Genomic DNA, 15,640 nt, shown 5'->3' with positions numbered 1-15,640 from the left:
ATAGGTCTAATGCTTTAATATTTAATCATTTCTGTCCTCCGAATTCATATTCATTATATAAGTAGGCCCGTTTAATGTTGTCTGGCTTGCCGTTACAAATAAAATGGAATATTTTTTTCTCATATAATTTAAAAAACTGTTCGCTAGGCGTAGGCAAGACCATAAGCAAATAGGTAAACGGAGATACTACTAAAGAGTTAATCAGGGTGGTTTTTCCACAAATAGACAAGTATTTACCTTTCCATGGTAGCAAGATCTTATCTATTTTTGCTAACTTTCTATTAAAATGTATTGGAGTGAGATCATTTATTTCATTTGGGATATGTATTCCGAGTATATCCACATCACCATCAGACCATTTTATTGGTAAACTACATGGTCATGTTAAAGTTGTATTTTTTTGTGATCCAATACGTATGATAGTACATGTATCATAATTTGGTTGTAATCCAGAGTGGTTAGAAAATGTATCTAGAACCTCTATGAGGCTGAGGAGGGATTTAAGTTGTGGATTTAAAAGAAAACATGAATCATCAGCAGACAATGACACCTTTGTTTTTAAGCCCTGGATTTCTAATCCCTTGATATTATTGTTGGATCTGATTTGAATAGTCTTTGTGAGATGCGGTGCGGGTGAACGGATAATCTCTGCATGTGTAGTTCCCACCGTAAAGAATGGAGGGGGAGGTGTTATGGTGTGGGGGTGCTTTGCTGGTGACACTGTCTGTGATTTATTTAGAATTCAAGGCACACTTAACCAGCATGGCTACCACAGCATTCTGCAGCGATACGCCATCCCATCTGGTTTGGGCTTATTGGGACTATCATTTGTTTTTCAACAGGACAATAACCCAACACAATTGAGATTGTTTGGGATGAGTCGGACCGCAGAGTGAAGGAAAAGCAGCCAACAAGTGCTCAGCATATGTGGGAACTCCTTCAAGACTGTTGGAAAAGCATTCCAGGTGAAGCTGGTTGAGAGAATGCCAAGAGTGTGCAAAGCTGTCATCAAGGCAAAGGGTGGCTATTTGAAGAATCGCAAATATAAAATATATTTTGATTTGATTAACAATTTTTTGGTTACTAAATGATTCCATATGTGTTATTTCATAGTTTTGATGTCGTCACTATTATTCTACAATGTAAAAAAAATTAAAAATAAAGAAAAACCCTGTAATGAGTAGGTGTTCTAAAACTTTTGACCGGTAGTGTACATACATACATACATACAGTTGAGGTCGGAAGTTTACATGCACTTAGGTTGGAGTAATTAAAAGTCGTTTTTCAACAACTCCACACATTTCTTGTTAACAAACTATAGTTTTGTGAAGTCGGTTAGGACATCTACTTTGTGCAATTTTTCCAACAATTGTTTACAGAGAGATTATTTCACTTATAATTCACTGTATCGCAATTCCAGTGGGTCAGAAGTTTACATACACTAAGTTCACTGTGCCTTTAAACAGCTTGGAAAATTCCAGAAAACGATGTCATGGCTTTAGAAGCTTCTGATAGGCTAATTGACATCATTTGAGTCAATTGGAGGTGTACCTATGGATGTATTTCAAGGCCTACCTTCAAACTCAGTGCCTCTTTGCTTGACATCATGGGAAAATCAAAAGAAATCAGCCAAGAGTCTGGTTCATCCTTGGGAGCAATTTCCAAATTTCGCCTGAAGGTACCACGTTCATCTGTACAAACAATAGTACGCAAGTATAAACACCCTGGGACCACACAGCCGTCATACCACTCAGGAAGGAGACGCGTTCTGTCTCCTAGAGATGAACGTACTTTGGTGCGAAAAGTGCAAATCAATCCCAGAACAACAGCAAAGGACCTTGTGAAGATGCTTGAGGAAACAGGTACAAAAGTATCTATATCCACAATAAAACAAGTCCTATATCGACATAACCTGAAAGGCCGCTCAGCAAGGAAGAAGCCACTGCTCCAAAATTGCCATAAAAAAGCCAGACTACGGATTGCAACTGCACATGGGGACAAATATCGTACTTTTTGGAGAAATGTCCTCTGGTCTGATGAAACAAAAATAGAACTGTTTGGCCATAATGACTATCATTATGTTTGGAGGGAAAAGGGGGTTGCTTGCAAGCCGAAGAACACCATCCCAACCGTGAAGCACGGAGGTGGCAGCATCATGCTGTGGGGGTGCTTTGTTGCAGGAGGGACTGGTGCACTTCACAAAATAGATGGCATCATGAGGAAGGAAAATTATGTGGATATATTGAAGCAACATTTCAAGACATCAGTCAGGAAGTTCAAGCTTGGTCGCAAATGGGTCTTCCAAATGGACAATGACCCCAAGCATACATCCAAAGATGTGGCAAAATGGCTTAAGGACAACAAAGTCAAGGTATTGGAGTGGCCATCACATAGTCCTGACCTCAATCCTATAGAAAATGTGTGGGCAGAACTGAAAAGGTGTGTGCGAGCAAGGAGGCCTACAAACCTGACTCAGTTACACCAGCTCTGTGAGGAGGAATGGGCCAAAATTCACCCAACTTATTGTGAGAAGCTTGTGGAAGGCTACCCGAAACGTTTGACCCAAGTGAAACAATTTAAAGGCAATGCTACCAAATACACTGCTCAAAAAAATAAAGGGAACACTTAAACAACACAATGTAACTCCAAGTCAATCACACTTCTGTGAAATCAAACTGTCCACTTAGGAAGCAACACTGATTGACAAAAAATGTCACATGCTGTTGTGCAAATGGAATAGACAACAGGTGGAAATTATAGGCAATTAGCAAGACAACTCCAATAAAGGAGTGGTTCTGCAGGTGGTGACCACAGACCACTTCTCAGTTCCTATGCTTCTTGGCTGATGTTTTGGTCACTTTTGAATGCTGGCGGTGCTTTCACTCTAGTGGTAGCATGAGACGGAGTCTACAACCCACACAAGTGGCTCAGGTAGTGCAGCTCATCCAGGATGGCACATCAATGCGAGCTGTGGCAAGAAGGTTTGCTGTGTCTGTCAGCGTAGTGTCCAGAGCATGGAGGCGCTACCAGGAGACAGGCCAGTACATCAGGAGACGTGGAGGAGGCCGTAGGAGGGCAACAACCCAGCAGCAGGACCGCTACCTCCGCCTTTGTGCAAGGAGGAGCAGGAGGAGCACTGCCAGAGCCCTGCAAAATGACCTCCAGCAGGCCACAAATGTGCATGTGTCTGCTCAAACGGTCAGAAACAGACTCCATGAGGGTGGTATGAGGGCCCGACGTCCACAGGTGGGGGTTGTGCTTACAGCCCAACACCGTGCAGGACGTTTGGCATTTGCCAGAGACCACCAAGATTGTCAAATTCGCATCTGGCGCCCTGTGCTCTTCACAGATGAAAGCAGGTTCACACTGAGCACATGTGACAGACGTGACAGAATCTGGAGACGCCGTGGAGAACGTTTTGCTGCCTGCAACATCTTGCAGCATGACCGGTTTGGCGGTGGGTCAGTCATGGTGTGGGGTGGCATTTCTTTGGGGGGCCGCACAGCCCTCCATGTGCTTGCCAGAGGTAGCCTGACTGCCATTAGGTACAGAGATGAGATCCTCAGACCCCTTGTGAGACCATATGCTGGTGCGGTTGGCCCTGGGTTCCTCCTAATGCAAGACAATGCTAGACCTCATATGGCTGGAGTGTGTCAGCAGTTCCTGCAAGAGGAAGGCATTGATGCTATGGACTGGCCCGCCCGTTCCCCAGACCTGAATCCAATTGAGCACATCTGGGACGTCATGTCTCGCTCCATCCACCAACGCCACGTTGCACCACAGACTGTCCAGGAGTTGGCGGATGCTTTAGTCAAGGTCTGGGAGGAGATCCCTCAGGAGACCATCCGCCACCTCATCAGGAGCATGCCCAGGCGTTGTAGGGAGGTCATACAGGCACGTGGAGGCCACACACACTACTGAGCCTCATTTTGACTTGTTTTAAGGACATTACATCAAAGTTGGATCAGCCTGTAGTGTGGTTTTCCACTTTAATTTTGAGTGCGACTCCAAATCCAGACCTCCATGGGTTGATAAATTTGATTTCCATTGATAATTTTTGTGTGATTTTGTTGTCAGCACATTCAATCAAGTATTTAATAAGATTATTTCATTCATTCAGATCTAGGATGTGTTATTTTAATTTCCCTTTATTTTTTGAGCAGTGTACTGATTGAGTGTATTTAAACTTCTGACCCACTGGGAATGTGATGAAAACAAGTGGATTTGGGAAATTACTGGCCCTAAAATGGCAGCTTTGGCTCAGTTCAGGCTGCCAGATCTGGCCCGAATGACTCGGGCCTAGTCTGTACCGTCATTCATTTCAGACTCGGGCCAGATCCAGCTGCCAGACCTGGGCCAGCAGTTTTAGATCTGGCATGCCGGAATCAGGTCAGATGTGGGCCAGACGTTTGTGCTACCTGGGAGCTTATGCTTTCAGTACTAGATTCATTCTCTGATCATTTGATTGGGTGGACAACATGTCAGTTCATGTTGCAAGAACTCTGATAACTTCCAGAAGACGTCCTCCAACCTATCATAATTACCGTGTAAGTCTAAGGAAGGGGTGAGAACCATGAGCCTCCTAGGTTTTGTATTAAAGTCAATGTACCCAGAGGAGGACAGTTTAGTTCATTAGCAACTTTTCAACTGCTTCCTACTTTTTAGCTACTTAGCATGTTAGCTAACCCTTCCCTTAACCCTTTTAAGGAACCCTTCCCCTAACTTGAACCCTTTTAGCTAACCGTTCCCCTTGCCTAAACCCTTTAACCTAACTCCTAAACTTAACCCTAACCTTAGCTCTGGGGGTCCATGCGCCTGTCATCGATGTCAGTAACCCTCCAAAAAGTAATTCCTAAACCTTTTTCATATGCACTAGGAAGCTAAGTGTTTATTTCTTGGGCTTCAGGAATGTGACTGAAAAAGTGCCTCAGGCCTTGATATCGGTGAACAAATGCTGTGATCAAGGCTACAACGGTGCCAGTGCAATGAATGGAGCTTACTCAGGTGTTCAAAAGCACATATCAGACCGAGAGCCTAATGCTTCTAAGGTAGTTTTTATGAGTTTTAGTTTAGAAAAATCTCAGCAGAAGCGACCGTTACAGGGATACTAAAAACAGCTTGATTGCCGTAGCAACATCTGGGAAACAGAAGGGAGTGGTGCTTCAAATACAGCAGTTCTGCAACATCTTTAATTGAGCCTCTCATTCTCCTTAATTGCCGGCCTCAACACGTTACAGAAAGAGATTAACTGTATAGGAAGAACTGGGGACAGGTTGTCGATACTGGACAGCCAATAAATTGGCAGATGCAAACAGATTATATTCTTTAGTGGACAACAGTTCTTGAGGGCTTGAACAAAAAAAGCGGTTTGCGATTTTGAGGCTACTGGTGAACCAACGTTTGAGATGTGTGGTTGTAATATCAACAGTCCCTTATCCTACAGGCCATGGTGAAAACATTTGCACACACAAAAAGAGGACTTCAGGAGACCAGGGAAGTCTCTCAAGTTGGATTTAATTTGATTTCATAAAATGTACCTTGAATATTGCAGCCCATTTTTGTAGGTTATTAGCCAGACAAAACCCGCTGGGTATTGGGTGAATTTATCCTCAAGCCGACTACTTTTTTCCTCAGTGTTATACTATTTGATGTGTAATTTTATAAAACGTTTATAAATAGTAGCTAAATACGGTATATACTGTAGCTATAGATAATACACTGCTAGATGTTCTGTACCATTCTGCCATCAGATTTACCACCAATGCTCCTTATAGGACATATCACTGCACTCTGTACTTATCTGTAAACTGGCCATCTCTTTATACTAGATGCAAAATCCACTGGTTGATACTCATTTACAAAATCCTTTTAGGCCTCACTCCCCCCTACCTGAGATACCTATTAATAATAATAATAATAATAATAATAATACATGGGACTTATATAGCGCTTTTCAAGAACCCAAAGTCGCTTGCAACAATTATCATCTTCATACAGCACCTGATCTGCCAGTCACATTCTGTTAAAGGTCCCAAAAGCAAACACATCCCTGAGTCGTTCTTCGTTTCAAATCAAATCAAATCAAATTTGATTGGCCACATGCGCCGAATACAACAGGTGCAGACATTACAGTGAAATGCTTACTTACAGCCCTTAACCAACAGTGCATTTATTTTTAACAAAAAAAGTGTTGAGAAAAAAAAGAGCAGAAGTAAAATATAATAACAGTAGGGAGGCTATATATACAGGGGGGTACCGGTGCAGAGTCAATGTGCGGGGGCACCGGCTAGTTGAGGTAGTTGAAGTAATATGTACATGTGGGTAGAGTTAAAGTGACTATGCATAAATAATTAACAGAGTAGCAGCAGCGTAAAAGGATGGGGTGGGGGGCAGTGCAAATAGTCTGTGTAGCCATGATTAGCTGTTCAGGAGTCTTATGGCTTGGGGGTAGAAGCTGTTGAGAAGTCTTTTGGACCTAGACTTGGCACTCCGGTACCGCTTGCCGTGGCGGTAGCAGAGAGAACAGTCTATGACTAGGGTGGCTGGAGTCTTTGACAATTTTGAGGGCCTTCCTCTGACACCGCCTGGTATAGAGGTCCTGGATGGCAGGAAGCTTGGCCCCAGTGATGTACTGGGCCGTACACACTACCCTCTGTAGTGCCTTGCGGTCGGAGGCCGAGCAGTTGCCATACCAGGCGGTGATGCAACCAGTCAGGATGCTCTGGATGGTGCAGCTGTATAATTTTTTGAGGATCTGAGGACCCATGCCAAATCTTTTCAGTCTCCTGAGGGGGGAATAGGATTTGTCGTGCCCTCTTCACGACTGTCTTGGTGTGTTTGGACCATGATAGTTCGTTGGTGATGTGGACACCAAGGAACTTGAAGCTCTCAACCTGTTCCACTACAGCCCGTCGATGAGAATGGGGGCGTGCTCAGTCCTCTTTTTTTTCCTGTAGTCCACAATCATCTCCTTTGTCTTGGTCACGTTGAGGGAGAGGTTGTTGTCCTGGCACCACACGGCCAGGTCTCTGACCTCCTCCCTATAGGCTGTCTCATCGTTGTCGGTGATCAGGCCTACCACTGTTGTGTCGTCGGCAAACTTAATGATGGTGTTGGAGTCCTGCCTGGCCATGCAGTCATGGGTGAACAGAGAGTACAGGAGGGGACTGAGCACGCACCCCTGAGGGGCCCCCGTGTTGAGGAAAAAGTGTGGCAGATGTGTTGTTACCTACCCTTACCACCTGGGGGCGGCCCGTCAGGAAGTCCAGGATCCAGTTGCAGAGGGAGGTGTTTAGTCCCAGGATCCTTAGCTTAGTGATGAGCTTAGAGGGCACTATGGTGTTGAATGCTGAGCTGTAGTCAATGAATAGCATTCTCACGTAGGTGTTCCTCTTGTCCAGGTGGGAAAGGGCAGTGTGGAGTGCAATAGAGATTGCATCATCTGTGGATCTGTTGGGGCGGTATGCAAATTGGAGTGGGTCTAGGGTTTCTGGGATAATGCTGTTGATGTGAGCCATGACCAGCCTTTCAAAGCACTTCATGGCTACAGACGTCAGTGCTACGGGTCGGTAGTCATTTAGGCAGGTTATCTTAGAGTCCTTGGGCACGGGGACTATGGTGGTCTGCTTGAAACATGTTGGTATTACAGACTTAGTCAGGGACATGTTGAAAATGTCAGTGAAGACACTTGCCAGTTGGTCAGCACATGCTCGGAGTACACGTCCTGGTAATCCGTCTGGCCCTGCGGCCTTGTGAATGTTGACCTGCTTAAAAGTCTTACTCACATCGGCTACGGAGAGCGTGATCACATAGTCATCCGGAACAGCTGGTGCTCTCATGCATGCTTCAGTGTTGCTTGCCTCGAAGCGAGCATAGAAGTGGTTTAGCTCGACTGGTAGGCTTGTGTCACTGGGCAGCTCGCGGCTGTGCTTCCCTTTGTAGTCTGTAATAGTTTTCAAGCCCTACCACATCCGACGAGCGTCAGAGCCAGTGTAGTACTTCATATCACAAAACAAACATGCTTATTCATTGAAGTACCCCATGAAAATATAATTGCCAAAAGTGTTGATTTGTCTGCTATGACAAATCAACATTTTTGGCAATAATATTTTCATGGGGTTCTTCAATTAAATGGACTTAAATGCCCCCTGACAATGAAGAGGTAATGTGCTAAATCACCTGCAATGCTTTTGTTTACTTGCCAACCTTCATTGCCACCAGTAAAAGAAAGAATGCAGTCGGCCAGGTTGCTCCTGTCAAATAACTTTTAAACTCAACAATGAAAAAGAACCTGTTAAAAGAACCATCATCACTAAGCATGACACACCCCTCTTTGTGACACATTCCTAATCTTGTCAGGAAACCTCATTGGAAGAGGTGGGTAATAGGTGGGCGGTATGGTATGTGATTAGCTAGTCAGGCAACAAAAATTTTTTTACTCTTTGTTGTTTGCATTGCTTGTTGCCAACCAGTGGTGCCGTTTCTGTTGATACATGCGTTTAAAAAGTGAAAGAACCAGACTTCTGAATGATTTAATCACACTTGAGTAATTCCTTCAAAGATTTCTTAGATTCCTATCACACAAAATACAATTTGATATGCTTTCTGAAACCAAATGTAAAATTGTGTTTTTTACTATTAATACTACAAAAGGAAAAAAAATAGTTATCTTGACTTATTGTTGGTCCTTTACGATGGACACGTTGAAACCATGTTAGATTTTTCTGATTTGATGTTTAAAAAAATGTATGTAAAGCTGCTCCAGCCGGAGACATCGATACATACATAAAAAATATAGAGGGTAAAAGAAAATAAAGGAGAAAGGCACTTTGAACCACCAATGCACAATATTGTTGTCTCTATCCTAAAGGCTAAAAGACACCCCATAACAAGGGAGCATCTCATTCTCTTTACCAACAAAATCAACACATAGTAGATAGGTTATGCTTTGCTGACCTGAAATCAGCAATCTGCAATGATTGATTGTTAATGGAATTATTCACCTGAAATGTTTGCCAATGTGGCCAAATATGGCTGGATAATTCAGTTTTTAAGCTAAAGGATAACTTTTGTTAATCTCAGGACCACTCAATCCATTTCGGTCAGGATACACCATGTATTCCAGATTAGATTATGGAAATTACCCTCTTATACCCCTTCAACGGACATTTGCCTATTTTGGAAACATACCAACAGATACATGTAGAAATGTGTGTAGAAATGTGTATTTATTTATGTTCTGGACCTGTTAGTTGTTAACACCCTCTAGTGGCGGTTTAAGTGCAACCGTGTAGAATTTACCTGCTTTTGTCATGTGACAGGAAGCAGTTTCAGAAGTGAAGCAATGCGTAAGATGTGCAAGTGTGACAGAGTAGTAACAATCCTTCAACATCCTTCTTTATAAGCTTTGTAAGACGCAATGTCTGTAAGATAAATGTTTATCACATATAATTTTTATGTTTCTGTAAAATATGAAGGTAGCTGTTAGATACTTTGCATTAGCTTCAGTGCTATTTCTCCCTAGGGACACCTAGCTTAGCAATATCAAGCATACAGTTGCATCCTAGTAACTTTATTTTATATTTGACTCTAGATTGAGTACTCTTATTCCTTATTTCATACAGTTAGTGCAGTTATTGTGTAGGACATTCTGTGCTCTATACTACTGTAACTGAAAACATGTACTTTTGTGTTTGTTGCTGTTCCACACTGTGGATAGCTAGCTAACTGGATAGCTGGATAAGGGCTGCTGTACATTTAGTGCGTCCAGTATAGTGAAAAGACAGGCACAGCTACCCGTAAGAGAGGAACCTCCACGTGGAGCAGCAAGGATTCAAGAGTTAAGGGGCTGTCATCTCGGTGCAGAGCAAGCCATCACGACATTGCCAGCTTAAGTCTTCACCCTACGTGCCACATTTACCTCACATCATCATGGCAGAAAGTAGTAAGGAAAATGCTACGCAGCAAGACAAACACATTGAAGAGAAACATAGAGCATTCGATGCACAGTCTATAAGTTCTCGCTCTTACAAATCATTAGTCAGTTCGAGGTCGTCAGCCAGTTCAAGGGCTAGTATAGTCATTGCCAAAGCGAGAGCCAAAGCAGAAGCAGCCCAAGCCAGAGCAGCTTATGTGAAGCGAGAGATAGACATTAAGGTTGAGAAGGCCCGCCTCGAAGCTACCTTGGATGCCCTGCAGGAAGAGAAAGAGAAAGATGCGGATCTAGCTGAGTCAGAAATACTGGAGGCAGCTCTACAGGAAGTAGATCTTTGTTTGGCCGGCAGGGTCTCACCCCCAGTCCCACGTCAGAAACGTCTTCAGTGCACCTATGTGATGAACTAAGGCTAGCGTGGTTTAAGTCAGCAGTTCAACAGAGTGAGGGACGAAGAACCACGAGACTCTGCCGACACAGTTACATCAGGTATCATGCCCTGTGCCACCAACCAAACGCAGACAGACAAAGAGCTTACACCAGGTCATACGACCCTCGCCAGAGCGAGCAAGTCCAACAACCAGAGGAATGGAGGGATAAAAGAAGAAATCACCAGCAGTCTCCTACTCGTTCACGTGGGAACCCCTGCAGAGCCTCTACTCAACGTAACAAAAACGCAGCTCGCCACCACAGTCAACTGAGACGCATCACAGACGAGATCCCACCTCTGGATCACTGATGTAGACATACTTCTCCTCTTAGGCAGAGATGTCTTGAGAGTACATAAAGTCAGGAACCAAATCAACAGTCCAGAAGACGCTCCAGTCGCCCAGAAGCTAGACCTAGGTTGGGTTGTCGTCGGGGACGTGTGTCTCAGAGGTGCCCACAAACCATCTCAAGTGAGCTCGTTCAAGACATCCATCTTGGAAAATGGTTGTCCAACCTACCTAAGCCCATGCAAGTCAGGTTAGGGTGAAAGAGAAGGTCAGTTACAGAGCACCGCAGCAGATCCTCGACGAGCCAAACCTACAAGACAACTCACTGACACTTACAGAAAATAACCTGGGTCAGTCAATCTTCTGTCGCACCACTAGCGATCACAAACTTGCACCTTTGATCGATGACACGAGATTCCTTCAGATCATGGACAACGAGGTCTGCCAAGACAGCTCCAACAGCTGGGTCGCGCCCTTGCCCTTGCCCTTCCAGACACCCAGACGACGGCTGCCTAACAATAGGTAGTACGCTTACAGTCGTCTCACCTCACTCCGTCGTACTCTAGAAAAGCGGCCTCAGATGAAGGAGCACTTCCTAGAGTTCATGCAGAAAATGCTCATCAACGACCATTCATGAAGTTTTGATTGTTAGTGTGTGGTGGCTGTTAAGCTAACATATGGAATTGTTTTAAGATGGGAAGGTGCTACAGAGGGTAGTGCGTACGGCCCAGTACATCACTGGGGCCAAGCTTCCTGCCATCCAGGACCTCTATACCAGGCGGTGTCAGAGGAAGGCCCTAATAATTGCCAAAGACTCCAGCCACCCTAGTCATAGACTGTTCTCTCTGCTACCACACGGCAAGCGGTACCGTAGGCTCCTTAATAGCTACTAGCCATAAGACTGCTGAAAAATGTATCAAATGGCCACCCGGACTATTTGCATTGAACCCCCTTTTTTTACGCTGCTGCTACTCGCTGTTTATTATCTATGCATAGTTACTTTACCCCTACCTACATCTACATATTACCTCAATTACCTTGACTAACCTGTACCTCCGCACACTGACCCAGTACCGGTACCCCCTGTGCATTCAGAAAGTATTCAGACCCCTTGACTTTTTCCACATTTTGTTACGTTACAGCGTTATTCTAAAATTCATTAAATAGTTTTTTGCCCCCCTCATCAATCTACACACAATACCCCATAATGACAAAGCAAAAATAGGTTTGTAGAAATGTTTTCAAATGTATTAATAATAAACAACGGAAATATAACATTTACATACACTACTGGTCAAAAGTTTTAGAATACCTACTCATTCAAGAGTTTTTCTTTATTTTTACTATTTTCTACATTGTAGAATAATAGTGAAGACATCAAAACTATGAAATTACACATATGGAATCATGTAATAACCAAAAAAGTATTAAACAAATCAAAATATATTTTATATTTGAGATTCTTCAAATAGCCACCCTTTGCCTTGATGACACCCAGCTTCATTTGGAATGCTTTTCCAACAGTCTTGAAGGAGTTGCCACATACAGTGGGGAAAAAAAGTATTTAGTCAGCCACCAATTGTGCAAGTTCTCCCACTTAAAAAGATGAGAGAGGCCTGTAAGTTTCATCATAGGTACACGTCAACAATGACAGACAAATTTAGAAAAGAAAATCCAGAAAATCACATTGTAGGATTTTTAATGAATTTATTTGCAAATTATGGTGGAAAATAAGTATTTGGTCACCTACAAACAAGCAAGATTTCTGGCTCTCACAGACCTGTAACTTCTTCTTTAAGAGGCTCCTCTGTCCTCCACTCGTTACCTGTATTAATGGCACCTGTTTGAACTTGTTATCAGTATAAAAGACACCTGTCCACAACCTCAAACAGTCACACTCCAAACTCCACTATGGCCAAGACCAAAGAGCTGACAAAGGACACCAGAAACAAAATTGTAGACCTGCACCAGGCTGGGAAGACTGAATCTGCAATAGGTAAGCAGCTTGGTTTGAAGAAATCAACTGTGGGAGCAATTTTTAGGAAATGGAAGACATACAAGACCACTGATAATCTCCTCGATCTGGGGCTCCACGCAAGATCTCACCCTGTGGGGTCAAAATGATCACAAGAACGGTGAGCAAAATCCCAGAACCACACGGGGGACCTAGTGAATGACCTGCAGAGAGCTGGGACCAAAGTAACAAAGCCTACCATCAGTAACACACTACGCCGCCTGGGACTCAAATCCTGCAGTGCAAGACGTGTCCCCCTGCTTAAGCAAGTACATGTCCAGGCCCGTCTGAAGTTTGCTAGAGTGCATTTGGATGATCCAGAAGAGGATTGGGAGAATGTCTTATGGTCAGATGAAACCAAAATAGAAATTTTTGGTAAAAACTCAACTCGTCTTGTTTGGAGGACAAAGAATGCTGAGTTGCATCCAAAGAACACCATACCTACTGTGAAGCATGGGGGTGGAAACATCATGCTTTGGGGCTGTTTTTCTGCAAAGGGACCAGGACGACTGATCCGTGTAAAGGAAAGAATGAATGGGGCCATGTATCGTGAAATTTTGAGTGAAAACCTCCTTCCATCAGCAAGGGGCAATGAAGATGAAACGTGGCTGGGTCTTTCAGCATGACAATGATCCCAAACACACCGCCGGGCAACGAGGAGTGGCTCGTAAGAAGCATTTCAAGGTCCTGGAGTGGCCTAGCCAGTCTCCAGATCTCAACCCCATAGAAAATCTTTGGAGGGAGTTGAAAGTCCGTGTTGCCCAGTGACAGCCCCAAAACATCACTGCTCTAGAGGAGATCTGCATGGAGGAATGGGCCAAAATACCAGCAACAGTGTGTGAAAACCTTGTGAAGACTTACAGAAAACGTTTGACCTGTGTCATTGCCAACAAAGGGTATATAACAAAGTATTGAGAAACTTTTGTTATTCGACCAAATACTTATTTTCCACCATAATTTGCAAATAAATTCATTAAAATCCTACAATGTGATTTTCTGTAAAAAAAAATCTCATTTTGTCTGTCATAGTTGACGTGTACCTATGATGAAAATTACAGGCCTCTCTCATCTTTTTAAGTGGGAGAACTTGCACAATTGGTGGCTGACTAAATACTTTTTTTCCCCACTGTATGCTGAGCACTTGTTGGCTGATTTTCCTTCACTCTGCGGTCCGACTCATCCCAAACCATCTCAATTTGGTTGAGGTCGGGGGATTGTGGAGGACAGGTCATCTGATGCAGCACTCCATCACTCTCCTTTTTGGTAAAATAGCCGTTACACAGGCTGGAGGAGTGTTGGGTCATTGTCCTGTTGAAAAACAAATGATAGTTCCACTAAGCCCAAACTAGATGGGATGGTGTATCGCTGCAGAATGCTGTGGTAGCCATGCTGGTAAAGTGTGCCTTGAATTCTAAATAAATCACAGACAGTGTCACCAGCAAAGCACCCCCTTCACCATAACACCTCCTCCTCTATGCTTTACGGTGGGAAATACACATGCGGAGATCAACCGTTCACCCACACCATGTCTCACAAAGACACGGCGGTTGGAACCAAAAATCTCCAATTTGGACTCCAGACCAAAGGACAACTTTCCACCGGTCTAATGTCCATTGCTCGTGTTTCTTTGCCTAAGCAAGTCTCTTCTTATTATTGGTGCCCTTTGGGAGTGGTTTCTTTGCAGCAATTTGACCATGAAGGCCTGATTCACACAGTCTCCTCTGAACAGTTGATGTTGAGATGTGTCTGTTACTTGAACTCTATGAAGCATTTATTTTTTTGCTGCAATTTCTGAGGCTGGTAACTCTAATGAACTTATCCTCTGCAGCAGAGGTAACTCTGGGTCTTCCATTCCTGTGGCGGTCCTCATGAGAGCCAGTTTCATCATAGCGCTTGATTGTTTTTGTGACTACAGTTGAAGAAACTTGAAAAGTCTTAATGTTCCATGTTGACTGACCATGTCTTAAAGTAATGATGGACTGTTGTTTCTCTTTGCTTATTTGAGCTGTTCTTGCCATAATATGGACTTGGTCTTTTACCTTGTCACAACACAACTGATTGGCTCGAACGCATTAAATTATATTTTAAGAAGGCACACCTGTTAATTGAAATGCATTCCAGGTGACTACCTCATGAAGCTGATTGAGAGAATGCCAAGAGTGTGCAAAGCCGTCATCAAGGCAAAGGGTGGCAATTTGATAAATCTTGTTTAACACTTTTTTGGTTACTACATGATTCCATATGTGTTATTTCATAGTTTTGATGTCTTCACTATTATTCTACAATGTAGAAAATAGTAAAAATAAAGAAAAACCCTTGAATGAGTAGGTGTTCTAAAACTTTTGACCGGTAGTGTAAGTATTCAGACCCTTTACTCAGTGCTTTGTTGAAGCACCTTTGGCAGCGTGACTAATGTATGACTGTTATTTATTGAATCACCTATCTATGTTTAATTGTCACTCAATTAAATTAATCATGTAACAATTAACTCATTAGGATGTATTTTTTTTACAAATATAATATTTTTATTCACAATGAATGAAAGATAACATTTAAAGACATTGTACATTTTTTCCCCTTTCTGTCCCCCAATGTTACTTCAATACAAGCAAAAATGTAATAGCCTAACAATTTCAGGTGATTAGGTGATTGTATAGGCCTATAGCAGTAATCTCAAGGGGTGGGGGTGGGGCCAAGAGTACTAATCTGGAGGAAGTGTTTGGAGCTGTTCAAAATTGGATATCATCGGGTCCCAGGTGGAATAGAATGAGTTGGTTGACCCTCAGATGGTATACTTAATTTTTTCTAATTTTAGGAACAGCAGCAGATCTTTGAGCCAAAGAGAGGCTAAGGGAGGATTGATAGATTTCCAATCCAATAAAATCCTTCTGTGGGCTAACAGGGAGGCAAAGGCAATGGCATCCAGCTGTCCATACCATCAATATTTGGATAGAATTTGGAGAATCTGGCCTTACTGAA

The sequence above is a fragment of the Coregonus clupeaformis genome, chromosome 1, assembly GCF_020615455.1.
Source record: "Coregonus clupeaformis isolate EN_2021a chromosome 1, ASM2061545v1, whole genome shotgun sequence".
NCBI classification, from domain to species: domain Eukaryota; kingdom Metazoa; phylum Chordata; class Actinopteri; order Salmoniformes; family Salmonidae; genus Coregonus; species Coregonus clupeaformis.
The sequence above is the reverse complement of the archived record's forward strand: the minus strand, read 5'-3'. Positions refer to the sequence as shown.